The 27381-nt window shown below is 42.2% G+C and overlaps 1 long non-coding RNA gene and 1 pseudogene across 2 annotated transcripts; both read left to right on the top strand.

Annotated features, from left to right (window-relative positions):
• The first annotated feature begins 1724 nt into the window (after positions 1–1724).
• LOC121600867 overlaps positions 1725–27381 on the top strand; it is a 58592-nt pseudogene continuing 32935 nt past the window's right edge.
• Positions 6966–7886, top strand: LOC121600869. Of its 2 annotated transcripts, XR_006005890.1 has the most exons (4): positions 6966–7240; positions 7388–7630; positions 7725–7790; positions 7860–7886. It is a non-coding gene; the product is annotated as an uncharacterized LOC121600869 (long non-coding RNA). The 2 variants fall into 2 exon arrangements; XR_006005889.1 differs by having other exon boundaries at positions 6980–7630.

Here is a 27381-nt window from a genome sequence, read left to right as displayed (position 1 = left end):
ACAACCGATCTGAACCCATTCCAAGGCAATGCCGGTCAATCGGCGTCATGATACCGACTCTAAGCCAACAAGCCACCAGATTCTGGACGGACAGGTGCAGCACCATACGCGCACCGTAAAAAACAAATCCAGAATCCTCGTTTGTATGGATTCAATTCAAAATGTTGTTTCCACTTGCGTCCGCTAGCTGAATTAGAAATAAATGTGCAACATATCACACGCACGTTTACTTAGATCGTGTGTCTTTTTAATACCCCCAACAGCATAGCCGATCGCAAAGATGGTGGTGCCAATGGTTGTGTTGTATCTCAGATAGCGAGATCGAAAATGCATGGACTTTGTAGCCTTAGCGGATGGAAATGTACGCATCAGAATCAAATAGTTTTGGGGTTTCCAAACGCACACAAACACGCGCGCGAAAACTCACACAGACACACACACACACACACACACACACACACACACACACACACACACACACACACACACACACACACACACACACACACACACACACACACACACACACACAAACACACACACGCACACACACACACACACACACACACACACACACACACACACACACACACACACACACACACACACACATCCATGAACGCGTGCACGCCAGCACGCACACACACACGCACGCACACATGCACGTACGCGCGAACGCGAGCACGCACCCACGAAAGCGCGCTCGCGAGCACGCACCCCCGAAGCCGCGCACGCGAGCACGCACCCGCCACAAATCCCCCCCCCCCCCCTCCCGCACGAGCGAGTACGGCTACCTTATCGGAAGAAAGGCTGGTTCAGCTATCATGTAGCGCATCCTCATCCCTAGCGCCGGCCGGGGTGGGGAATCGCGACATGATAGAGTGAACGGTCACTTTCCCCGCGCTGTGTACGTGTGTGTGTGTGTCGAGACCCAAAAACTGGAGACAGATTTCGGCACATTAAAAAAATAAAATTTATTGCCACTATACATCGTGCTACATGATGCTTAGAAGGTCGTTGAAGCATCAAACATGTTCAAATTAAAAAAATATTAGATTAGTGTTAGACGTTCTCCTACGCTTGTTTTAAATAGGCTTCTTCACCCTCAATTGGCAGGGGCATCGAATGGTCTCATCAGCAGCGGCACGAAATAAAATAAACCATCAATACACCGATAACACTTTAAATCCCAATCCAGCTTCTCCCACAGCGTCTCAAGGTCACACACAAATTAATAAATGCTAACACCCACCAATAACAATACATAACCGCAATGCACATATAAGTATCAACGCATACACCACAACACCCAATCAGCTGGCGGCGGAAGGCACGGGCTGAAGCGCAAGTAAGGCAAGGCAGGGTTAGGGAGGGAGAGGAAGCGGACGAAAAAATGGGCGCCATTTTTTTTTAAAATTTTTGACCGTTTTTTTTTTTTGCTCCGCCGCCGCCCGAACTTGCCGCCCGAACTGCCCGAACTGCGCGAGCCAGCGCTGGAATCGCTGAAGTCCAGCGCGTCAGACGAGCCAAAATCTGCGCTGGCCAGCGCAGATTTTGGTGCATTTTCTGCGCTGGAAACTGCTCGAATTTGCGCAGCGGGTATCAATTTGCTCATCCACAGCGTTTAAAAATGTTGCTTGGGTATGCGATAAACAGGCGTTATGCGTAACGCTAGCGTAACGTAGAGGGCTGAGCCTAACTTTTACCTTATTGTGACGGTGAGTTTTATTTTACATTAATATGTATAATATTTGGAATTCGTGCTCGTTTGATGGTTTTGACTAGAAAGTGCGTTACTTTTTTTTATTTTGAAAATCAAAAATCCTTTAATAGTGAAATTAAGTTGTTCTATTTATGGTCAATTAACTTGAGACATACCATCTCCCATGGTTCCGAAGGCGAGATCATATATAGAAACATATAACTCGCCTAAGCTGGAGCTTGTGGCATCGTTGTATTGAAATACAAAAATTTGAAAGGCTCTGGTGCGCTAATACTTTTACAAATCTCAGTTGAAATTTTCTCTAAACATTGCTACAATCATCTTCTGTTGTTACCGTAAATGAAATGATAATATTTTGTCGATTTCATACTCGAGCCGACTGACTAATGTGTGCCGCCTAGTTTACATCGATACTGTCTCGAATCGCCATTTTGACGTGTGCCATTCATCGTTCTTGTTGCGTATATTTCGAAGAGGAAAATTGTTAAACTATTCTTTTTATATATCAAGATATCAAATTCTACGAATATTGTTTTTGCCAATATCATATTGTGGACATTAAAAGTTCTGTGTTGAACAAATCCTGAGCCGACAGATAATGGCTCAACAAACCAAACCGGTAAAATTTGTGGTGCAGGATCCAAAACCAGGTAAGTTTCCGTAGTCTTGGTGTGTGCAGTATTCAACCTTCATACGTGCAGTGAATTTTGATCCGAGTTTATTCAGGAACAATGTGAATTATGTTATTGCTAATTGTTTATGTATTCAGGAACAATTTTATCTATGTTATCGCTTTTTATGTTATGTTATGTCATTTTGGAATGAATTTTCAACTCGAACGATTCAATAACACGTCCGTAATGGGTTCAAGTCCGGAATGGACCGCCCCCTCGTAGTAAGGACTGCCTTTCCGGCTACGTGGAATTGATTAAAGTCTTGAAAGCCTTTATATCACGTCATGTCTTTGGCTTTATGACATGCGACTGCGAAAGTTCGGTTTGTGTTTATTGCCTTAGAATTCTTGTCTTTATTGCAATAACGCTCAAGGAATCAGCAATGATATTTGAAAGACTTAAACGCTTCCTAACACGTTGAACATCATGTTTATTTTTGTTCAGCCTTGTATTAAAGTGAAAACGAACGTCACACGAAACTTTGGCATAAACTGGATTTCAGCCATACTATAATCTTTGACAGGAAGTTTACGCTCTCCCGTACAAATCGAGCATACACTTTTTGAGTTTACGCTTCGTGTGAGGTCTGTAATAGATTCTGAACTGAAAGGAATTCAACGACACACTCATTGCAACAACCGTTGTCGGTCAAGGCCTGCCTTTGTACCCCCTAGAGCGACACAGGTACATAGAAACATAGAACAATATAAAATTGTGGCTTTTCAAATCATCTGTTATGAGGTGAATCGTGAGGTACGCCAAGCGGTCACTGAATTAACGGTTGTGCTGCAATGAAATTTGCGCGAGCTACCGCAAAATCCAAAGGGAGCTGAGAGCGATCCAAACGTAGCTGCAAACGATTCAGACGTAGTTGATTGCGATCCATTCTCATGGATTGCGATCCATAGCAATCGGATAACGATTCAAAGGAAAGTGAGAACAGGTGTATTTTAATCACGTGGACAGTGCAGTTTGTACAAAGTGCAGGTGGAAGTACTTACAAGTGGTAGACAATTATGTTTTTTAAGTTTTTTAAGAGTTTTAATCAAAAGTGTGTTATTGTTTCCAATTTCGGCAAGCGCCCACAGCAATGATCTGTCAAAAATCAATATTTACCGTGTACCTATTAGTGATGGGTAATCCGGAGCGGAGTCATGGATCAACTCCGACTCCGGTGCGCAAAATATGACTCCGACTCCGGATCACAACCGGATTCAACTCCGGATCAGTCCGGATCAGTCCGGATCAGTCCAGATCACTCCGGATCAGTCCGGATCACTCCGGATCAGTCCGGATCAGTCCGGATTGCTCCGGATCAGTCCGGACTATTCCGGATCACTCCGGACCAGTCCGGATCATTCCAAATCACTCCGGATCAATCCGGATCACTCCGGGTCACTCCGGATCAGTCCGGATCAGTCCGGATTACTCCGGACCAGTCCGGATCACTCCAGATCAATCCGGATCAATCTGGATTAATCCGGATCAGTTGAAATGAGTCCGGATCAGTTTGGATCAGTTTGGATCGGTCCGAATGAGTTTGGGTCACTCTGGATCACTTCGGATCAGTTCGAATCAGTCCGAATGAGTCTGAATGTCTGCGAACAGACGGCGTCCACGGGCCTGCCCACGCCAGAATGCACAGTCCATGACATACGATTCTATCTTCACGATTAACATGAGAGGGACAGAGCTTATACCCCGAACGTACCCGAAAGGTATGCATACTTCACTCATCAAGATTTAAAGGCAAAGACAAGGCAAAAGAGACAAAGAAAAGTTACACGGCAACACATGTCCTCTAGACTGATCCGGTGTGATACGGACTGATCCGGAGTGATCCGGAGTGATCCGGAGTGATCCGGAGTGATCCGGAGTGATCCGGAGTAATCCGGAGTGAACCGGAGTGATCCGGAGTGAACCGGAGTGATCCGGAGTAATCCGGAGTGATCCGGAGCGATCGGAGGTTTGCTCGTGCGCACCCCCCCCCCCCCCCCCCCCCCGTCGGTAAAACAGAGTAACTCCAAGTCCGACTCCGAGGGGTACCGGAGTCGGATCGATCCGACACCGGTAAAAAATCGTATTTACCCATCACTAGTACCTATTTTCGGCAACCTTTAAGTGAATATACACAGAAAACTTTTTTTACTGAACTTCAGTAAAATTTTACTGAAATTTTTTTAACTGAAGTTTCAGTAATCCTTTCAGTAAAAAGAATGTTTACTGAATCATTCAGGAATGTCCGGTGCTCACCAAAATGACAGCTCGTTTACTGAAACCGCAGTAAAGCCATTCTTATATTACTGATTTTTCAGTAGTTGGTTGCGATTAAAAAATGACGAAATATTTCTTTTAAATTGAGTTTTTATTTATGCTTAGAGATTGCCAGTTCCTCAATTCATGTTCATACATGTTTTGTGTTGTTTTATACACTTTTATACTGTATTTTGCCGCCGCCGAAGTGTAGCTGGTTCAGTAAGCGCTCACAGACACTACGAAATTTCAGCAAGTACAGTGGGTTGTAGCAAACGTTTTACACACCAACACGGCTGCCAATTATTTTAAATTAATCCCGTAAGCCGAAATATCACCTGAAATTTCACCAGGGTGCCTGTAAGCGCCTAAAAAATTAACTTTTTGCACATCACGAGCTAGTGGGTACCGCATTGTTTTGTTTTGATGTTCTGACTGACAGGTCGATTTGACAGAAAGAATTGCTGCATTTTCAGTAATTTGTTTTACTGATATCCAGTGAAACGACTAATTTGACACTTATTTTACTGATTTTCAGTAAAATGCGTATTACTGAAATGAATTCAGTAAATTATTTTGCTGAAAGTCAGTAAAAACATGACATTCATGCTGAAAATCAGTAAAATATTCTATTACTGAACCGTTTCAGTAAAAAACTTTACTGAAGTAGGATGAGAAAATTTGCTGTGTATACCTGTTTTTCGTGATTTAACAAAATTCATAAATTCTACAACAAAGAATTCTAAACCACACTTTCATTGTGTTAGTGCACTGGTTCTCTTAATAATGAAACCTGCCGAACTATAGGCTGACACACATTGTTTTAAGCATCTTGACGATTGTTTATTGAACTATAAAACTCTGTATCTGTCAAATAGAATACTTTGATATGATGTATGAAAAACTACCAAAACATAACAGTAGACATCATTTCTGAGCTTATTGATTAGGGAATAGCATGAGATATCATAAAACATACTTCAAATAATCATGAACCATATTCTTGACACAAAATGTATTATTACACTTACGAGAGGATTTTTTATGTCTAAACCAAGGTGTTATAAATGACAAGGTGAAGTTGTTCAGAGTAAAATGACATTTCTCGACTTGACATTTCTCTTCCAGCGGCTCCGGTATAAAAATCGGGGAGGACTGGTGCGGGGTAATGAAATTTGTATGCAGAGAGTGACAGATGTCCCCCACAATGTCGCCCAGCAAAAGCGATAAAAATCAACCTTCTAAATACATTATCCTTGGTCTAAACCCAAGTTTGAAGGTTACTGTTCAAATAGACATAGAGCGAAAACGTCTCTTACCACTAAAAGTAGCTCTAAATTTCAGTACGTTTAGATCAAAGTAGCTCAATTGACCCAGTCATCCTACATGTGTTTAACAAAGTGGCCACTCAACCGGAAAAATCAGTAATTAGCCGAGAATTATATTTATCCGGGAAAAACCTGGAAATTTTCTAAAGGCAAATTATCACAAACTTCAGCGTTCACTGTTCACAATCGTACCAAGTGCATTTCAATTAACAGAATGTTTTGTATATTGTTCCCAACCTCTACCACCGACCAGCAACATTACATCAATGTGTGTGGACAGCATTTTCCGTTTCTCACATACGGTACGCAATATACAGACGGTCCCCGAGAAACACGAATTTCCGCGTGAGTCGAATCTCGTGATTTTCTGTCTAAATGTATCTAATTTCCGTGTAATTTTGCAAGCAGGGGATAGTTTTAGCCACTAATTTAATTATTTGATATGATTCTGACTAAATTTAACAGTTTTCGTCAGTTAACCTTTTGAATTAGTTTTAAACATTCGATTAAAACGGAAATCATTGTCTTTTGACAATTGGTGTGTCAAATTCAAAGTGTATGAAGATCTGGTGGTCTCATAGCCTGTTTTTTATAGTAAAAGTTGAACGTCACTTTTTGACAGCATGGGTGAAAACATTTCCCCAAACAAGCTTTCCGACGACTTGCCTAATGCACAAATAATCTTAGAATCTTCGTTATTTGCACTTAAATACTTTAAAAAGCACTTAAAATATTTCTTATTGTAAGCTAAACCAAATCTGAACTAATTAAAATCCATTTTTGGATCTAAATAATGTCGTCGATGAGGACACCAATGTGTACTACGTATGTTTTGCTAAGAACAAAGCGAACCGTTCCTATGGAAATTCATTTCACCCATTCTGTCAAAAGGAGCTATTTTTTATTCCGAAATTAGTTGTCAATTTGTATGGGACGAGACCACCTGGTCTTCATACACTTTGGTCAAATCAGTACAATTTGCTCAAAGAACTGTCAAATTTAGAAAACCGCGTATCTCCGAATCTGCGTATCGTACCGTATATCTCGGGGACTACCTGTATGTACTTCTCATTCGCACTGGTGCAATACTTCCGTTCACCGATTTAGCTTCTTGCGTACTTCGGGTATGGTGTACCCACTCGTTCTACCTTGAACTCGTCTTCTGTTATTCATCTATCGTGCAGTTCCGGTCGTGCATAATTTAACCGTGAATTTAGTGGGCGATCCCAATCCCAACCGACATTATCGCGCGATGTTTATGTGTATTTATCATTTTTCTCATTCTAACATTCAGAAAAAAATTCGCTCTGCCTCGCTCTTCTGGGTGTTGGTCTGGTTTTGCTCGCAACTTGGCTGTGTCACACCAACCATCCTCATGTTTCATATGGCTCTTCTCTTTCCATCGTTAGAGAGAAACTCTCGCGTCTCGCTTTTCTGGGACTTCCAATTCCAATTCCGCTTGCTACATCAATCGTTCACGCTAGCGCTCTCCTCTCGTCCGCTCTTTGTATCATTGTATAGCAACACGAGGAAGGCGCTGCTTCTCGTTCACATAAAAATGTGGTAATGGTAAATCACGTTTGCAAGTGGTAGGACGCGTCGATTTGTGTCCGTTTTTTCCTATCGTAAAACCAATACGGAAAAACTAATTGGTAACTACAGCTTTTAATAAAGGGTTACACCAATCTTAATCAAACTTATTGGTATTAACAATTGGTGGTATCAAATCAATTTCGTTTTATATAGAGATCGTAACACACGCACGAACGGCAGTAAGCACGGACCACGATATAAGCAATATTCAATCGGTTGGTAAGTATTGTGTTCGCGTTAAATTGAACAGCTGTTGGCAAAATAGTTAAAATTTCTCTCTATCCCCAGGAGAGCCGAAACAACAGGAGATGCGAGGAAAAAAGCAAGAACGATCATTCAACGTGCTAGTGCCTGGTAGATGGGATGCGAGTAGGAAGATAGGGATGAACATCCAGTTTGCTAGCGCAGCACGTAGGAACAGCGAAAGGAGGGAGGCGGAACTAATCTTTAACGCGTCGACGAACACAACGCGGATGAAAGGAAGAACGAGGAGAGAAGGCAGGCAAGACGGGTACGTGTGTATCCCTTATTGGTTTTCGGCGGTGTGAATTGTGTGAGTATGTAAATATGTGTGTACGAGTGAAGAGGTAATAAAGAGCGTAAGCATGTGTGGGATGGATAAATGAGAGTAAGAGTCTTTGTAGGGAGAATGGAAAGAATGAAACAAATTGAGAATGGATACGTTAATCGCCTACTTTTGGTAATGAGATCGTTTAAATCTCGTTTTCATATGAAAATACTTAATGAATATTTTAAAATTCTGCATTTTTCTTTTATGATAACTTGATTTTTGTCTTGGTTTAGTAAAAATTAAAAATTTGATGAACATTGTCAAACTAATATGATATTTACATTATCCTTTGCAACATCACCGCGGGCCGCATTATAGACTCTTAAGGGCCGCATGCGGCCCGCGGGCCGTAGTTTGGAGACCCCTGGTCTAGTTCGAGCAGTTCATGTCATGCAGTCCAAATTAGTCAAGTAGTGCAATCTATACTCTGTTTTTTTATTTCTTTCTACATCATGTGTGATTTCTCATTTGAATTCATATTCGAAGTATTAACTATATAAACCCAAAATGTAACACAATACAAAGAAATAGCGTATGCAACGTGACAATGCTACTTGGGTAAGCAATTCTTTTAATGGGCGCCCAGATAGAGCCCAATGTCTGCGTACAGACGGCGTCCACGGGCCTGCCCACGCCCGAATGCAGAGCCGATTGCATTCGATTATATTTGTACCATTACAGGGTTTTACACTTTATCTCAAGACCGCGGGACCCCTTGGCGAATCTGTCTTAGCCAAAGCCAAGACTGGGGTATGATGCTTGAAAACGTTGATGATACGTTGATGATGTTTGGAGCTTTGAAGTGTTGAGCGGGGGAGGGGGGGGGGGATGTAGATGGAAGCTAATCTGCTGAAGGTTCAACAGCACGAGAAAATACATCCTTTATCTATTTAAAGGAGATAGTTTAGATTTGGTTCATAGCAGTCACATGAGGCCTTTCTGAAGTGTCGATCTGAAAATATGTTGTCAGCAGCTATTTCGATTATTTGGATAAATTAGTAAGTTTAATGATAGTACAACATAAATTAGAGATTGTTTATAAAAATCCTGTATAAAAGACTTCTTAATTGATTCCATCGTATGACAAAATCGCACGTCATAGGCAGCGCTCTAGCAGCAATCGAACACGGCATCGAACATGAAAAATATATGGGATTTGACATGTCCAATTTGATAACCAACAAATCGAACAAGTCAAATCCCATGCATTTTTCCTGTTCGGTGTCGTGATTGCTGCTAGAGTGCATTGTTACATTGTCTGTCAAATCCCATATAAAATACAGTGAAACCTCTCTTATTTGACACCTCTCCAATTTGAGAAACCTCTCTTATTTGAACATTTTTCATAGTCCCTTGATTTCCAGTACATTTTTGTCCCTCTAATTTGGAAAACCTCAAATGTGTATCCCTCTTATATGTGTATGGTGTTGCCATGGTTATTGAAAGATGTATGCTCAAATTGGCGATTCTGTTCGCAGTTTCCTATAGCAACAGTTAAGGCTGCATACTAAATGTTCTGTTTCTTTCTAATTTGTATGGACCTTTCATTCACATTCAACCTCTGTAATTTGAAAACCCCTCTTATTCGACAGTCCCATCGCCTCTCAAATAAGAGAGAGTTGACTGTATGTATTACCAGCGCGTCCGATTTCATCGCACCTCATGAAATACAGACACGGGCCTTAGTTGTCTCTGTTGAACTTCTGGTTGAGGTTGCTAGAGATTTCCATATGGAGTTTAATTATTTAAATTATTTGGGAAATGGTTTAATGACTTTTCGGTCAGTATTATGAGAAAATCTGTGATTTTCGGTAGGTTAAATGAAAAATCGGTAGTTTTAGGAGGCTTATCTGTGAATCTGTAGGCATATGAAAAATCGGTAGGAATACAGATAAATCGGTATTTCTGGTCACTCTGAACACAACTATTCGGTTCGGCTCGATAAACTTCACGAGGATCCCCGAACAAAAGGGCGCAGACTTTTTCATGATTTTGTATGACATTGGCTGTTTTGGAGTGTAGGCGCTGGCAATGAGTATGAAATCGCATGGATTTTGATACCGGGGATTTTACCCCGCACAAAACATTCCCATGATTTTTGTCGTTAATTTTTTTGAATTCATTTTAAACATATATATTTTTTGTTACTCATGCAGAAACTTGTGATGGTTTTCCATGAATTAGACGTTGAAGTATATATTGTCTTATAAATTCTGTCAAAAATTTAAAATTCAAAATTCATTCTGAATTTGCCCGGTTCATACTTCACAAGGCTCGAATAGAAATGACAGTTATTTATACTTTCTCAAATTAATTTTTTTTTTTTTTACTTTTCTTAGACAAAAATCAAGCTTTAGCAACACGAAGCTGTACAAGTATCGTTAATATTTTGTTTTAAAAGAGAGATTTAAACGTTCACTCATCAGTTAAAGGTAGCGTCAAATGGCCCTCAATATAGTTATTTTTGAAGCAATGCGACCCGCGAGCTGAAAAGTTCGGAGACCCCTGTTCTAGAGGATTCGAAACACTCCCATATCAGCGAGGTATTTCTACAACACTGCCAACAGAACAAATTAGATGTCAAATTTTCATGCAGTATTTTTATTCCTGCTTCAAGATATTCGACATGCACGAGGAGAAGCGAAATCTGATTGTGCATAACTATCTGCTTCATCCATTAGTGTCAACTCGGGAACTGGTTAAACGGTCAAGTTTGTCCGAGTCGACTGTTCTACGACTGATTTAAAAGAACAAGAAGACACAGACGACTGCCCTAAGGTGCAAACTAAATGACGGAATGGAACTGTGAATTAGTGCTGGGCAAAACGGCTCCGAGAGTGAGAGCCGATTCGGCTTAGACAATTTTTGCCCGCTCCGACCGGCTCTAGAAAAATGCACCAACAGCTCCGGAGCCGGTTTTAACACATGGGACCAAACAAACTGTTACAATGAAATTTCAATCGAGTAAATCCGTAAATAGTGAAGTAGGTCATGTTTCAAGGAATTTATCAAAAAAAAAAAAAAATAAATAAAATAAAATCGTTGACTTTTGAATATTGTTGAGAAAGGCAAGACCAACGAATGCTACACAACGTCATGCATACCAATACTGCATTACATCATGTGTTAGCTTACACACGTGCGAGAAGATAAATTCGTTTTTTATTACGCTATCATACAATGCTGTCTCTATTCAATCGTTAGTCCGGTGCCGTTGGTCCGTAGCCGTTGGTCCGGAGCCGTTGGTCCGGAGCCGTTGATACGTCGAAATATCATACGTTGAAATACTCTCTCTCTCTCTCTCTCTCTCTCTCTCTCTCTCTGGACCACCGGGCGAATCAATGTGCGCTATATCTCACATTTCGTGTGGGCTCCAAGTCGTCTGGATCTCAGCAGTCGGTGAAACCCTTTGTATGCACGATTCCCCTTGACGCATTGTCTCCGGATTTCGCTGCTGATGTCGTTGTTCGAAGTTAAAACCATCCCAAGATAGCAAAACTCCTTTACTACCTCGAGATTGTCGCCGTTAACTAATACGCTGCTTCTCAGATGGTCTGAGTCTCTGGCGAGCAGGTACTTCGTCTTCGTCGCATTGATTCTCAATCCAATTCTTGCTGCTTCGCGTTTGAGTAGCGTGTACGCCTCAAACACCTTCGCTGTTGTCCTGTCGATGATGTCGATGTCATCCGCGAAGCCAAGAAATTGGAAAGCCCGGTAGAGGATCGTACCACGGATGTCGTTGTCTAGCCCCGTGCCTCGAATGACACCTTCCAGGGCGATGTTGAAGAGCAAGTTTGCTATTCTCACCTTGCACTGCACCACGTTCATGGTGGCCTCTAACAGCCGGATCAAATTCCTAGGGAAGTGGTACCACCGACAAACCGACGTGACACTGGCATTACAAAAGTGTCCCACACGAAAGTACTGACATTTACCAGTGATCGCCTCACTGTCAAAGTAAGCTTTGTTCACTGCTGCTTCTGTATAATGTACTGCTGCTGATGTAAACAACTTTTCTAAATACAAATTGCGATGAAAGTGTCAGGCAAGATTTTTTTGAGAATTATTGGACAAAACACCCAGGAAAATCATTTTACAAGTTTCCAATTCTATGTAAAAGATGTGAGAAGTATATAAAACAATACGCATAGGAATTTGCGAAGAAAAACAAAAAGGGGATTTAGCAGCAACTTCAGCAACTTTTGAAGCTCATTTTGTTCGAAGTGTCACGTCGGTTTGTCGGTGGTGGTACCGCTGCATGATGCTCCATAGCTCCTTCCGGTCTATAGTGTCGTAGGCCGCCTTGAAGTCGCTAAACAGGTGGTGCGTTGGGATCTGGCGCTCTCGGCACTTCTGGAGGATCTGCCGTAGAGTGAAAATTTGGTCGGTGGTGGATTTGCCTCCAGCAAACCCAGCTTGGTAGCTGCCGACAAAATTTGTAGCAAGTGGCGCAAGTCTGCAGAACAGGATCTGGGACAGGATCTTGTAGGCGGCATTCAGGACTGTGATGGCTCGGAATTTCGAGTAATCCAACCTGTCGCCCTTTTTGTAGACTGGATGAATAACACCCAGCTTCCATTCCTCCGTTAGTTCCTCCTGCTCCCAGACTTTAACGATCTGCTGATGCATTTCGACGGTAAGCCTCTCCGGCCCCATCTTGAAGAGCTCGGCCGTCAGTCCGTCGCTGCTGGCAGACTTATTGCTCATAAGCTGCTTGATGGCGCTGGCAATATCATCCATAGATGGCGGGGCACCTCGTCGTCTGCACCGATGCTCTCGCTGTTGTTATTGCTGTGCTGCTGCTGTGGTGGTTGCCTTGTTCTGCCACTTGCGCCAGCCTCTCCTGCCACTGCTCCATTCAGATGTCCTTCATAGTAGCACTTCCACCTTTCGATCACCTCCCGCTCGTCCGTCAGGAGATTTCCTTCCGCATCCCGGCACACTGCCGTTTTAGGAGCAAACCCGCTCCGTGCCTCCTTCAATCTCCTGTAGAACCCCCTACTGAGAAAACTGCTCCAGCAACTGTTCGTCTGACTCTTCAACAGCGCTGCTTGGCCTGGAAGAGCAGGGTTTGTTGTTTCCTCAGTCGTCTGTAGATCTCCACGTTCTGACGGGTATCATGCCGTAGCATGCGGGCGCACGCTGCATTCTTCTCGGATATTGCTCGTCTGCACTCTTCGTCGAACCATTCCTTTTTCTCTCTACGTGGTAAGCGGTCGATCTTGTGTACGGCTGCAGTGCTGATGGCTCGTTCCACCTTATGCCAGTGGTCTGCGAGGGGCATCGCGGCGATGTTGTTGTCGGCCGGTAGCGCTTCCCCGAGAGCTGTCGCATACCCCTCCGTCACATCAGTACACTTCAACCGGTCCAGGTTGAGCCTTGGGGTGGCCTGACTCCGTTGGTTATTAACCAAGGAGAGTTTCTGGCGCAGCTTTACCATGACCAGGAAATGGTCCGAGTCGACGTTTTCGCCTCTATACGTTTTAACATCGATAATATCCGAGAAGTGCCTTCCGTCAATCAGAACGTGGTCGATTTGGGACTTTGAATCGCCCTTCGGGTCTCTCCAGGTGTAGTTATGGCGGTGTGCATGCTGGAAGAAGGTGTTGCGGATGCTCATGTGCTTGGAGGAGGCAAAGTTTATCAGCCTAAGGCCGTTGTCGTTTGTTAGCTGGTGGACGCTGAAGCTTTCAATCGTTGGTTTATATGCCTCCTCCTGTCCAACCTGTGCATTAAGGTCTCCGATGACGACCTTCACGTCATGTTTTGGGTAGCGGTCGTACTCCCTTTCCAGCTGCGTATAGAAGGCCTCCTTCTCGTCATCGGTGCTCCCAAGGTGCGGACTATGCACATTAATAATGCTCAGGTTGAAGAATCTGCAACGAATTCTCAACCTGCACATCCGTTCGTTGACCGGCCACCACCCGATTACTCTCTGTTGCATCGCACCCAGCACCATGAACGCAGTACCGAGCTCTCGCGTCTCATCACCGCTCTGGTAGATCGTGCAGTTGCTACGGTACTGGCGCACCGTCACGCCTTTCCAGCATACCTCCTGAAGTACTACTATTTTGAATCCGCGGGCCCAGATCTCACCGAACTCAATTCGAGTCTTCACACCTGATGAGAGGGTTTTGCAGTTCCATGTCCCGAACTTCCAACCGTATGTCCTTTTCCCGTGCATGGGTCTAAATCGATTGGTCGCATACGGTATTTCTTCTTGTTGACTGTTCGTTGCGGTGAAGTTTTTACGAGGGTCTCTACCCTAGCCAAGGCAAGCCGCAAGGTCTCTACCCTAACCTCCAGTCTCGTCGTAGGGCCTACGCTCGTTGGCTTTTTAGAGTCCTGCAGCGAGCCAAGACGGAAGAAGCCAGCGCAGTCCTTCGTGAAGAGGCATACGCTGGGGGGAAGCCGCTCCTAACATGGAGAACAGACGCTCCCAGGTAGAGTCATGAAGATCAATCATCTATCCCGCTCTCAATTTAGCCATGCAACCCATCCTCCCAATGGGTTGAGTTTCTCCGTATGGTTAATAAGGGTTGGGTTGGGTTGGGTTGGGTAAGGGGTTATGTTGATTTCATTAAGTTTATTTAGTTAAGTTGTAACTTTTTTCAATATGAGTAAATGTAGGAATGAAAGAGAACTATTAACCAATTATTATCATACAAAAAATCTTGATAAAAGATTTAAATCAAGTGAACTCAAACAGAATTGCTGACCAACTTATTCCTCGTGTTTTTCGAACATCTGTCTAAATGTGGCATCGAATAGATATTGGTTTATGTGTTTCAATAATATAAAATTTTGTACTATTTAAAAAAACAAACACATGTTCAACTTTTGTGTTTTGAACATTTATACACATTTATTACACTATTGAATAATACAAAACAATACATTGAAGTATGGGGCCGCGCGCACGAGCCGCACCGTGAGCCCTCCTGGGAGCCCTGCTCGACCGGTAGCCTGTTACACACTCTCTCGGGTTAGGTGCGCACTGCACACACTTAGCGCGCATCGCTAAGTGCGGTGTGGTAGTGTGCGTGAGCGCAGTGTCGATTCCTGGATGTCGACCAACAGCAGCGCAACTGCTATGGCGAATCCAGGGCTCGGCACGTCTATCCACAACATCAACGATTCATACTTTTAATAAAATAGCGGTTTTCATGATTTAAACCAATTTAAATACGTATTTTTATCCACCCGTCAAATTGAAGGGTATCCGTAGAGATAGGTGTATACAGGATTTTCGATTATATCAGGTATGTCAAACTGGCGGCCCGCGGGCCGCATGCGGCCCTCGTCAATGCTGAATGCGGCTCGCGAGAATATTTTGAATTAATGTACTTTCCAACCTCCCCAAAAATCAAAACCAAAATGATATGATTACGCTTAAGCCATGAGTATTTAGATTAAGGATTAAAATAATCGAAATGCCGAAGTCCTGCGATGTATAGCTTATTTCCATAGATTAGCTCACACAGTCCACTACCTCAATTCGCGAATCATCTCCCTTCAAGTGTCAAAAAACGAATCTTTGTCAGATAAAATTATCGTAATTTAAAAAAAATATTTGTAAAATACGGGTTCTTGGAACTTGGAAATTAGCAAAAATTATGTTTAAACACGTTTTATTACAATTTTTCTCTTGATCTGTCAAAAAATTGCAGGCAAATATATTTGTTATTCATCCAGCGATGGATAGCTTGGATGGCTTGAAAATGATTCGCCTCGCGAAAAAGATACCTTAGTGAAAAAGTGTGGTTGGACGATATTTTCTAACAGAACTACCGTGTTAGAACGCGACTAATGAAAAATGTCGTATTTTAATAATAAGGATAAAAAATGCATGTGACTTTAAAAGTACATTAAACTATTTTTCGAAATAAAAAAGTGCACAATGAAAAATAACACAGCAAATTTGTAAATAGGAAACTATTCCAGATTTGAAGCGAGGAGTACAAAAAGTCAATTTGTTTAACAATAATGATTTTAAACAGTATTTTATATAAATATTGAGGTATAGTTTTTATTCTCACATTTGCGGCCCGCGAATCACTGAAAATGTGTACTTGAGGCCCTATGATGAAATGAGTTTGACACAGCTGGATTATATTATTGACATATTCAGCGAGTTGTTCGGGAATATAATTGACTCTTTCAGTGAGATATTGAATTGATCGGAAGCAGGCGTTGACATGTTCGGCGATATTATTGAGTTATCACTTTCGTACGCCTTGAACTGCAGCTTGGATCATTCTCATCAGAAGGTAAACAATCAAAAGTTCCAATTGGGAATTCTTAAAGTCTAACCGCGATATCAACTATAGCGTGTCAAGCTTCACAAATCATCCAAATGGATTATTCGAACAGGTTGTTCCCTGCTTTAATCCTCCATCGAAACCATCGTGGGCTAATAATGCACTATGTGTCGCCAAACGCCGGAGATCTAATGCCTAACAAAAACTGCGCAGTCTTCGAAACAGCACCAACCAAGCAAACTTTGTTCGTGCTGCTCGGATTTACAAACATTCAATCCTTTTTGCGTATGCTTTACTACGTAAGAAAGATCGAATCCAGATTGAAAAAGGATACAATAGCTTTCTGGAAATTCATGCAAAATAAGAAATCCTGCGACCGCCTTCCAGATGTAATGAACTTCAAGGGAAAAATCATTTCGGGTGAAGATTACCTCTGCAAAGGTTTTGCAGAACATTTTGCTTCCGTGTACCCCTGCAATTCTTCGACACCTCTCAACCTATCTTTAGCACTTTCCGCAATCAATGACGCAGTTGACTTATCCACACCGATTATCAGCGAAGATGAGGTTGATGCTGCCATATCGCAACTGAAGCTTTCGTATGCCTCTGGTCCGGACAACATTCCCAGTGCAATTCTTATTTACTGTAAGGCTGCTCTTTTGCCCATTCTGAATCAACTTTTCAACAAATCCTTACAGTCGAAATGCTTCCCGCAACTATGGAAATCTTTTTACATGTTTCCTGTCTTCAAAAAAGGCGACAAATCTGATGTATGTAATTATTGCGGAATCTCTATCTTATGTGCTTGTAGTAAGCTGGTTGAAAAAGTTATGTTCCGCCACATGTCCTACTGGTTCCTGCCTGTTATCTCTGTTATGCAACACGGCTTCATGCCAAAACGTTCAATAGAAACAAACCTACTTCATTTACTTAAATTTTGCTACTTCAGTATTGACAAGGGCCTTCAGGTTGATGTCATTTATACCGACTTCTGTGTTGCCTTTGACAAGGTCAACCACTACTTATTGCTTGCTAAATTATTGAAATATGGTGCACACTCAAATATTTTTACTTGGTTACAAAGCTACCTAATGAACCGTTGCATTAATGTAAAAATTGGAACAACTTTTTCTGATCCTGTCTCTTTTCTAGTGTTCAACAAGGAAGCATATTAGGGCCATTATTATTTATTATATTTATTAACGATATTGTGTTTGCTATTCCTAACGTCATTGTTTTACTATATGCAGACGATCTTAAGATGTTCCTAGCTGTTGAAAATTTAAATGACTGCGAAAAGATTCAAGATACCGTAAACTATTTTTTCGCGTGGTTCCATGATAATGAAATGTTTGTGAATGTACAAAAGCAGTTAGCATTACTTTCTCTAAGAAAAGGATTCCAATAACTTTTAATTACAAAATTGATCAAGACAGTAGCTGGCATCGCGAAAGAATCGGTTGTTTGGTGTCCAAACCAAGTGACCTATATAGAAATGATAGAAAAAGTTAAGAAAAAGATGACACGCGCTATGTTTTATCGTCTTCCTTGGTCAAACCAAATGCCACGCCCCTCGTACGGTAATGCCGTAAAGTATTTTTTATGACAACTTCCCCGCTGTGCAAAGCAATCGAAAACTTGTTAGCCACTAGCTCAATGTAGCTAGAGAGCAAAAAGCAATAACGATTAAGTGAGGTGAAAGGGAAAAGAGAGGAGAAAGAGAACGGAGGTGTGAACTATTTTTTGGCAATTATCAGTTTTGCGCCAACACGGTCGCGTACCAGAGTTTTTTTGTCAAAAAGAGACATACACGTACAGCGCGCTCTCTCGAAATACCGTAAACGCTTAATCGATCAAGAGCTTCGATCGGTTCTTCGGACATTTCTGTTCCCTTCTCGACCGGTTTCGGCGGAAAGCGAGCTCGAAAACTGCTCGATTTTGTTGTGCGGGTCGTTGCACCTGTAATGGTGTTATGGTTCCTATAGTCGTCGTATTGTGTTACTATAGTGTTGATAAACAAAGATACCTCAAAAACTGTGTATTATATGAATGGAACATAGTTTTGAAACTGTTTTTATATGAATGGTAAGAAATACATCCATACTATTGATTTCTTACATAATTTGACCGTAAAAAATGTATAAATTTGAGTGATGAAAATATTGACTTCAAAACTGTATAATTACTGTAGTCTACTCAAGCCAGAAAGAGTGTGTGTGATTCGTAGTCGAATTTTCACTCAGTTAGATACGCAAATGTTGGCCTTTTTGAATCAATTACTTACAGGAAACTCATTTCTGTTGCTCATTTTTGTGAAACCCGTAAGGGGTTAGGATAAGTTTCAGGATCAGGTTCATCACTAATTATAACACCTATTCTATAATGGAATCAGCACAAGAATAAGTTCTTTAAAATTTCAGGTTCAACATGGGTTCGTTCGGGACTAGTCCCAGAAGCGGTATGAATTATACAGGGTTTCCCACGATTTATTGGTTGGTTCCCATCAATTTTTGGTGGGTTCCTGTATTTTGTTGGTGCGTTCTCACGATTTTTTTGCCGTTTCCCAGAATTTTTTGGTTCAATTGTATTGATATCCTATCGGAAAATACCAATAAACTATGGGAACGAAGCAAAAATCTATGAGATACGATAAAAAAAATCGTAGGAACGCACCAAAAAATCATGGGAACTGACCAATAAATCGTGGGCAACCCTGTAAATCATTTTCTCTTAATGCATCACTTGGAATTAAAAACTACATTGCATTTGCGTTGTCTTTTAAGAAATCCGTAGTAAGTAATTTATTATATATCCCAGAAATTATCTTGAATAACATAACCCTGTAATCGGGCCAAATCAACTAATATCATAGCAAAACCAGCGCTTTGCGGTCTTGGCCTGCCTCAGGATTGTCCAAAACCGCTCACGGTCTCGCGCCTTCGTCTTCCAGTCCGTTATCCCGGCCTTAATGGCGGACGCCTCCACGCCATCTTGCCACCTCAATTTGGGCCTACCACGCCTCCTCTGTCCTTGTGGACGGCCTAAAAAGACTTTACGGGCTGGGTTGTCCGTTTCCATGCGTACAACATGGCCAGCCCACCGGAGCCTGGCGAGCTTTATACGCTGTACGACAGTGAGGTCGCCGTACATCTCGTATAGCTCGTCATTATAACGGCTCCTCCATTGTCCTTCCACACATACGGAGCCAATTATCCTTCTGAGCATCTTCCTCTCGAACGCGGCTAAGAGGGTTTCGTCAGATTTGGACAGTGTCCATGTCTCAGAGGCGTATGTGAGTACTGGTACTATATAGGTACTATATAGTCCCAGCTTCGTCCGTCGCGACAGGTTCTTTGAGGTGAACTGCTTTTTCAGGCTGTAGAATGACCGGTTGGCCGCCAGCATCCTTGCGCGCAACTCAACTTCCATGCTATTGTCGTTGCTGACCTTTGATCCCAGATAGGTGAATTGTGGGACGACTTCAAACGTGCGTTCACCTATCTGTACATCACGCCTACGTAGATTCGGATTATTTATTGGTAGGTCCGCTGATGTGGCCACTATCAGTTTGGTCTTTGCCTCGTTTATCTGCAATCCGAGGCTCTCTGCCGCCTGCTCAATCCCTTGGTAGGCTTCTGCTACATAGGAGAGCCGCAGACCAATGATGTCTATATCATCAGCGTATGCCAGGATCTGGGTTGACTTATAGAAGATGGTTCCCGTAGTCTCCACCCTCGAGTCGCGGATGGCCCTCTCTAGTGCCAGGTTGAATAAGAGACAGGCAAGCCCGTCCCCCTGGCGCAGACCCTTGGTGGTAGCAAAAGGTCCTGAGAGTTTTCCATCCACCCTCACCTGGCATGTGACGTTGGTCATAGTCATTCTAACTAGCCTTATCAGTTTGGCCGGGATTCCAAATGAGCTCATAGCGTCGTACAGTTTTACCCTGGCTATGCTATCATATGCGGCTTTGAAGTCAATGAAGAGATGGTATGTGTCGTTTCTGTATTCAGCCATCTTCTCCAAGATCTGCCGCATGGTGAAGATCTGATCAGTGGTTGATTTTCCGTTTCGGAATCCTCTTAGATAGTTTCCAACTATCTCTTCGACGTGCGGAACAGGGCGATCCTGAAGGATCAGGGAGAATATTTTATAGGCGGTATTCAACACCGTAATACCCCTGTAGTTGTTGCAGTCCAACCTATCTCCTATTGATCTATTGATGAATCTCGTTTTCTAGTCGTGCACCTCCATTCTTGACCAGTTTAGCTGCAATTCCGTCGGTTCCGGGTGCCTTGTTATTTTTCAGCCGACGGATAGCCTTTCGTGTTTCTTCTCGTGATTCATTCAAACAAAGTTTTTAAATTGGATCAATGGCATAAAAAGATAAATGCAATTCAAAGAGCCCCATTTCTAAATGATGTTAGCCTTATACATAACATTAAACTGATTTTTTCTCGATTCAATGATCAAAAGAAAACTTAACTATGAAAAAACAAGAAATCAAGAAAATGATAATAAAAATCATTGTTTTCATCATCTTTTATTTGTTTTATGCTCTATTACACTTCTCTTGGAGTCAAAGATAATAGCTTTTGTTTTGTTAAAATCATATGGTGTATTATCTTCTTATTCTTCTTTGGCACAGCAACCGCTGTTGGTCAAGGCCTGCATGTACCCACTAGTGAAGTGAGCTTGGCTTTCGGTGACTTATAGTTACCATAGCAGGATAGTCAGTCCTATACATGGGGGCACGGTCTATTCGGGACTTGAACCCATGACGGGCATGATGTTAAGTCTTACGAGTTGACGACTGTACCACCACACCGGCCAAAAATAAAATAATAAGTTATAAAATAATTACTTAATTAAAAAATACATATTGCCCATTACCCAACTGAAGCCTTTCGCCATAGCGCTTTTCAATTAAATCCAATCAAACCTAGCTCATCTGCGTCAAAACTATCACAATTATCACATCGTGCAATTGACAGCGATCGACGAGGGCGCGTGAGGGTTCACACGCCATACAAGTTCACAGTCCCAGCTCCGTCGCATTCAATAGCTTTGCGAGCCGAGACCGTTTTAGCGCCTCTCGTTTTAGCAGTTATAATTATAGCACCACTAGAGCAGGTATAACAGTGCAATTTTTAGTTTATTTAGACATTTTTATTTTTATGATGAATTTTGATTTTTTATTTTTCAAAAAAATTCTGAAAAAATAGAAATAGTGAGCTTTTTGACGAATAACACCGCAAAATAATATTTATGAACAAAACATAAGAATTAAGGATAAAATTTGGGTCAATAATATTTATACAAAGTCTCACATGTTCCATTGTTTTGCCATTTGCATCAAGTATTAGTGTTTATAATTGCGTAATAATTTTATTTTATAAAATTACTATGTGTTTTAACTCAGAAATAAATTCACAAAAGCGGATACAGAAAAGAATATAATCGCAATGAGAATTCGTTACAATTGGAATGGTACATGTACTTTTTTTTGGTCGCTTCGCTGTCAATCGCCTCCTTAAGATGTCAAACGCACTCTTCCTTCTATTCTTTCTTGAATGTCAAATTGCTCTATATGGGTGAAAGGGGAATCTTCGAAAGACTCTCGTTGTCGCACTGGTGTTGACATAGGATTCTTACCCAAAAACCCCCTTCCTTGGACCATCTATAATTCCCCATGGATTCACCTTTCGGAATGCTTCTTGGGGAAGGGCTATGCATTAGTATTAACTCTCGTTATTTGCTACATGGACAACATTCGCGAGATAGAATAACAGTCCTGAAGCCCTCGTATTATCACACGAAAGCACAGAAAGACTTTCAAAAACACTTTCATAATACGCACAACACTTCAACGCATATCTAAATCGTTGATTCACTTTCCATGAGGCCTGCAGCTTCGACAGTATCGTTCGCATGCCGTTTGCTATGGCTTCCCACGTTTCAGCATTCTTCAACATCAACTCGATCAGATTTGCTCCGTTGATTGTTCCGCACTTTACGGTGATTTCATTACGTTCCTCAGCAAAATGAGTACAATGAAAAAGCACATGTTCTGTTGACTCCACGGTGCTTACACACTGGGAGTCTGGGGAGCTCGCATGACGGTACTTGTGAAGATAACTCCGGATGAAGACAACCCATAACCGGAGAGGAACTGAGTGATGTAGAATTTAACTTCGCCGTGTTTTCTACTCGTCCATGCAGCGTTGTTCGGGATCAGTGCATCCGTCTCTTTATTGAACAATCTTATTCAGACTGCCACTTTCTCAAAGACATCTTCTTTCCTGAGGATCTGGATGGTCCCGCGTGGGTAAACTCCGGTGAAACTGCAACACTCGGAATCCTGTGTCAATATGATGCAGATGGGAACCATGCTTGCGATCACACAAACTTCTACGTGTGATATTGTTGTGCACAAACAACTCTCATAGCTAGCAATAGATGCACTCTGTTCACCAACTGTCGGTTTTCCTTTAGCACCAGCACATGTGTTCAGATCGCAGCGTTATACAGGCTTTTCCGATAGAACTCAAGACTGCGAGACATGAGTGATGAATCCGCGGGAGTCCATCGCAAGACTGCGGAACGATACGTGAAAACGTTGACGATACCGGGATCTGCGAATTTGTATCGCTGGACTGCGGTACATTTTTTTGGACACTCTATTACCTCTCATGTGGTCTAATAGCAAGGATTTTTTATTTTAAAATTTTCGGCGCCCACTATTAAGGATTTTGAAAATCAAACATTTTGGTCTTTTCTTTGCCAACTAGGGTAATTTGCCAATTGTTGCTCTTTTTAGGGAACAGCCAACGTATTTGATATGTTTGAGATATATAGAATCACAATATCCTTGTTATGTATAGCATTATGTGTCTAACATTCATCATTGCAGTGTTTCTGTAGCCATCTCAACACTTTAAGCTTCATTTCCAATCCGTAAAATCCCTATTCAACATTGTCAAATCAATGTCGAGTTTATATCGAGCAACCCATGACAGATCATTCGACAGTTTCCATTGTTATTATTGAAATATATTTTACGGGACTGAACTATACTTGAAATTGTTCAGTTCTGATGTAGAGTTGCCTAGAAATCCCTGTATTGTTTAAAAACTATTGCTTATTTTTTTTATTTTATGGATAAACATGATGATTGAAAGCAAAAAATACTGAGCTTCACCTATTTAAAAATCCAATTGCTGCTCACTTACTTCAATTCAAAATTCTATTATTGCCCACTTTCCAATACACTGAAACCAACAGAAAAGAGTCCTAAACATGATGTTTTCCATAAAATCAGGTTTAGGACAATACGAAACGCTGTTACATTACACGTTAGATTTTGGTTCAAGCCGGAATTCCGCAAAATAAGTAGCGAATTTGCACCACCTGCCGCACACTTACTGTAAATAAAAATAGGTAAAATGATGATGTGTTGGGCTGTGCAATAAATAGGATTGAAGCACTATCTTTGTTCCAATTATTAAGGCCATAGATACATACAAGGGTACATTTCCCGTACTCGCTAGTGGAATTTCGATTTTCAATAGCGCATCTGGCGACGGCTGACCGAAGCATTTTGCCTAACAATTTTGAGTCGGTTCAGAAAATATGCTATTTTTCCATGTTTTTTACTTACACCTGTTCTCACTTTCCTCTGAATCTTTATCCGGTTGCTATGGATCGCAATCCATAAGAATGGATCGCAATCAACTACGTCTGAATCATTTTCAGCTACGTTTGGATCGTTTTTCAGCTACGTTTGGATCGCTCTTAGCTACCTTTGAATTTTGCGGTAGCTCGCGCAAATTTCGTTGCGGCTTATAGGGTTTTTCAAGCCAGCTCAACATCGTGACACTATTTTTCGAACACGTTAAGCGACTGTCAACATCGTACTTACAATTCGAATCCGTAAACTCTTTTCGATTTGGTAACACTAGGTTTTGGACCCGTAAAATCCCAACTCGAATCTGGAAAATGTATGTTGGCTGTCTTGTCATCCATTATATCCATTATAAAATATGTTTAAAAATGTTAAATGTTACAACTTTCGTGGGTGTTCTGTATTGTTTTGTATCGCAGTTAGATGCGTACATTCACAGCTTGAAATTTGCGTGTTTAAATACAGATTCATCAAACCCATGTTTTCGTGCGAAGCCAACCGGAGTTGCTAATCAACAGCAGGTGCCATGTAAGCCGATATGTTATAATAGTCTGAGCCGTATGCGGTTGTTCTTAAACCGTCCGGAGTCACTAGTCTGCAGACGGAGCTGTAGATAGCTCCGACAATTCCGACTACCGACTACTGGCTCTAGATGGCTCTGAATGGATCAGGACGGCTCCGGTAGGTTCAGAACGCCTGCAGATTGTTGCGGACGGCTTCAGATGGTTCCGGGTGATTCCGACGATTCTGACGGCTCTGGTCGCCGACAAGGGACTCCGAAGCCCGGACGTTGCCGAGCTTGGTGTAAAATCTTTCCGGGCCGTATTCGGTAATGGTGAAGTCAATCGTCAAACGTTTGTGGTTTTAACTTCACCACTTGGTAGCAGTCCAGGATGATTTAAATGCAATGGTTACAATAAGAAATATCAGGGCCGGTCTCGTGGCACTATCGTCAACTCGTACGACTTAAGAACATGTCCGCCATAGATTCAAGCCCCGAATAGACCGTGCCCTCATACGTAGGATTAACTATCCTGTGTTGATAATAAATAAGTAACTGAAAACCAAGCTGTATTTCGAGACTTATTCAGTGCCACGCAGCCGGTTATTCAAACCTACCACGGGAAGATGCTGCAATACGCTTCTCTTCAAAGCAGACGATCTATTTTAGATTTGAACTCAAGATGGGCATGTTTTTAAATCGTGTAGGTTGGCGGCTGACCACGGAACTGCCGTTTAATTGACCATGAAATGAACAAAGAACAATATTTCGTCTTACATAAAATTATTAAGCTTTGAAATTCAGTATCGTAGATCCTTGGTACACGCATGACATAACAACATGCCCGTAGTGGGTTTAAATCTAAAATGGACCGTTCCTCCGTAGCAAGGACTGGTTTTACGGCTGCGTAGTAGTGATGGGTAATCCGGAGCGGAGTCATGGATCAACTCCGACTCCGGTGCGCAAAATATGACTCCGGCTCCGGATCATTACTGGATTCGACTCCGGATCTGTCCGGATCAGTCCGGATCACTCCGGATTACTCCGGATCATTCCGGATTACTCCGGATCACTCCGGATTACTCCGGATCACTCCGGATCACTCCGGATTACTCCGGATCACTCCGGATCACTCCGGATTACTCCGGATCACTCCGGATCACTCCGGATCACTCCGAATTACTCCGGATTACTCCGGATCGCTCCGGATCACTCCGGATCACTCCGGAACACTCCAGATCACTCCGGATCACTCCGGATCACTCCGGATCAGTACGGATCAGTCCGGATCAGTCCGGATCAGTTTTCGTAAATATTCGATGTACAACTTGAAAGTCAATGAACTCATCAAGAATTGTCTAAACGATAATGGACAGTCATTCCGGATCCGGAGTGATCCGGAGTGATCCGGAGTAATCCGGAGTAATCCGGAGTAATTCGGAGTAATCCGGAGTAATCCGGAGTAATCCGGAGCAATCCGGAGTAATCCGGAGTAATCCGGAGTAATCTGGAGTAATCCGGAGTAATCCGGAGTGATCCGGAGTAATCCGGAGTAATCCGGAGTGATCCGGAGTAATCCGGAGTAATCCGGATTGATCCGGACTTGGAGTTGATGAGTCCGAGGGTTTTCCCGTACGCACTCCCCCCCCCCCCCCCCGCTAAACAGTCCGGAGTAACTCCGAGGGGTGCCGGAGTCGGATCAATCCGACTCCGGAAAAAAAAAATGTATTTACCCCATCACTACTGCGTAGTACTTAAAGCGAAAGCCTGTATTGTCCATCATGTCCACGTAGGACGTTAAACCAAATATTAGTAATAAATTATCATCTTGAAGCATTTTCGTAAAAAGTTGTTTTCAATTAATTTAATTGCTTTCCAGTTTTATTTTATTTTTCACTATTTTTTGTGAATTAGGAGCGATATTTTCCGATATTGGGGCCCTTTCCGTTTGAAGTTCGTAGGCTGAAATTTCAGTCTGTCAGCTGTTTGCATTGTATAGCTGTTTTCGAGCAGCTATCTATGGGAGTATAATATACAGGTGGGATTATCCCAAGGTGTATGAATTTAGAAGGCTGATTTTTATCGCTTCTGCTTCTGAATGAAGATTTTAAAAGTGTTTTGAGTATTCGTCAAGCCTCCAGAAAGCTCGTTTTAGCAAAAGTTTTAACTCGTTCTGTCAAAAAGTGATGTTCAAAATTGGTTATAAAAAATGCCGTGAGACCACCTAGACTACATACACTTTGATTCCAGATTCCACCACCTGATATCTTTAATGCATCTTGAGATAAATGTAAACAACACCGTGTTTTCGAGCAGGTACTCGAATCTAATTCTAGCTTTGTGACTAGAATAATCCAGACTGAAAATTGCAGGCTAGTTTTTTGTGTGGTTTTGTATGGAGTCCCGCACAACAAAATCGAGCAGTTTTTGAGCTCGCTTTCTAGCTCGCTTTCCGCCGAAACCGATCGAGAAAGCGAGCAGAAATGTCCGAAGAACCGATGGAAATTCTTGATCGGTTGAAGCGTTTACGGTCGTTCGAGCCCGCTGCGCAAATTAGAGCAGTTTCCAGCGCAGGAAATGCACCAAAATCTGCGCTGGCCAGCGCAGATTTTGGCTGGTCTCCCGCGCTGGACTTCAGCGATTCCTGCGCTGGGTCGAGCAAGTTTAGCGCCATCTGTTGGCGAAATGGACGAACTATTTGTGGCGGCGGAGCAAAAAAAAAACGGTCAAAAAATTTAAAAATATTGGCGCCCATTTTTTCGTCCGCTGCTTCTACCTCCCTCACCCTGCCTTGC

This window comes from Anopheles merus, unplaced genomic scaffold (genome assembly GCF_017562075.2).
Source record: "Anopheles merus strain MAF unplaced genomic scaffold, AmerM5.1 LNR4000009, whole genome shotgun sequence".
Taxonomy (NCBI): Eukaryota; Metazoa; Arthropoda; class Insecta; order Diptera; family Culicidae; genus Anopheles; species Anopheles merus.
The sequence above is the reverse complement of the archived record's forward strand: the minus strand, read 5'-3'. Positions and strand labels throughout refer to the sequence as shown.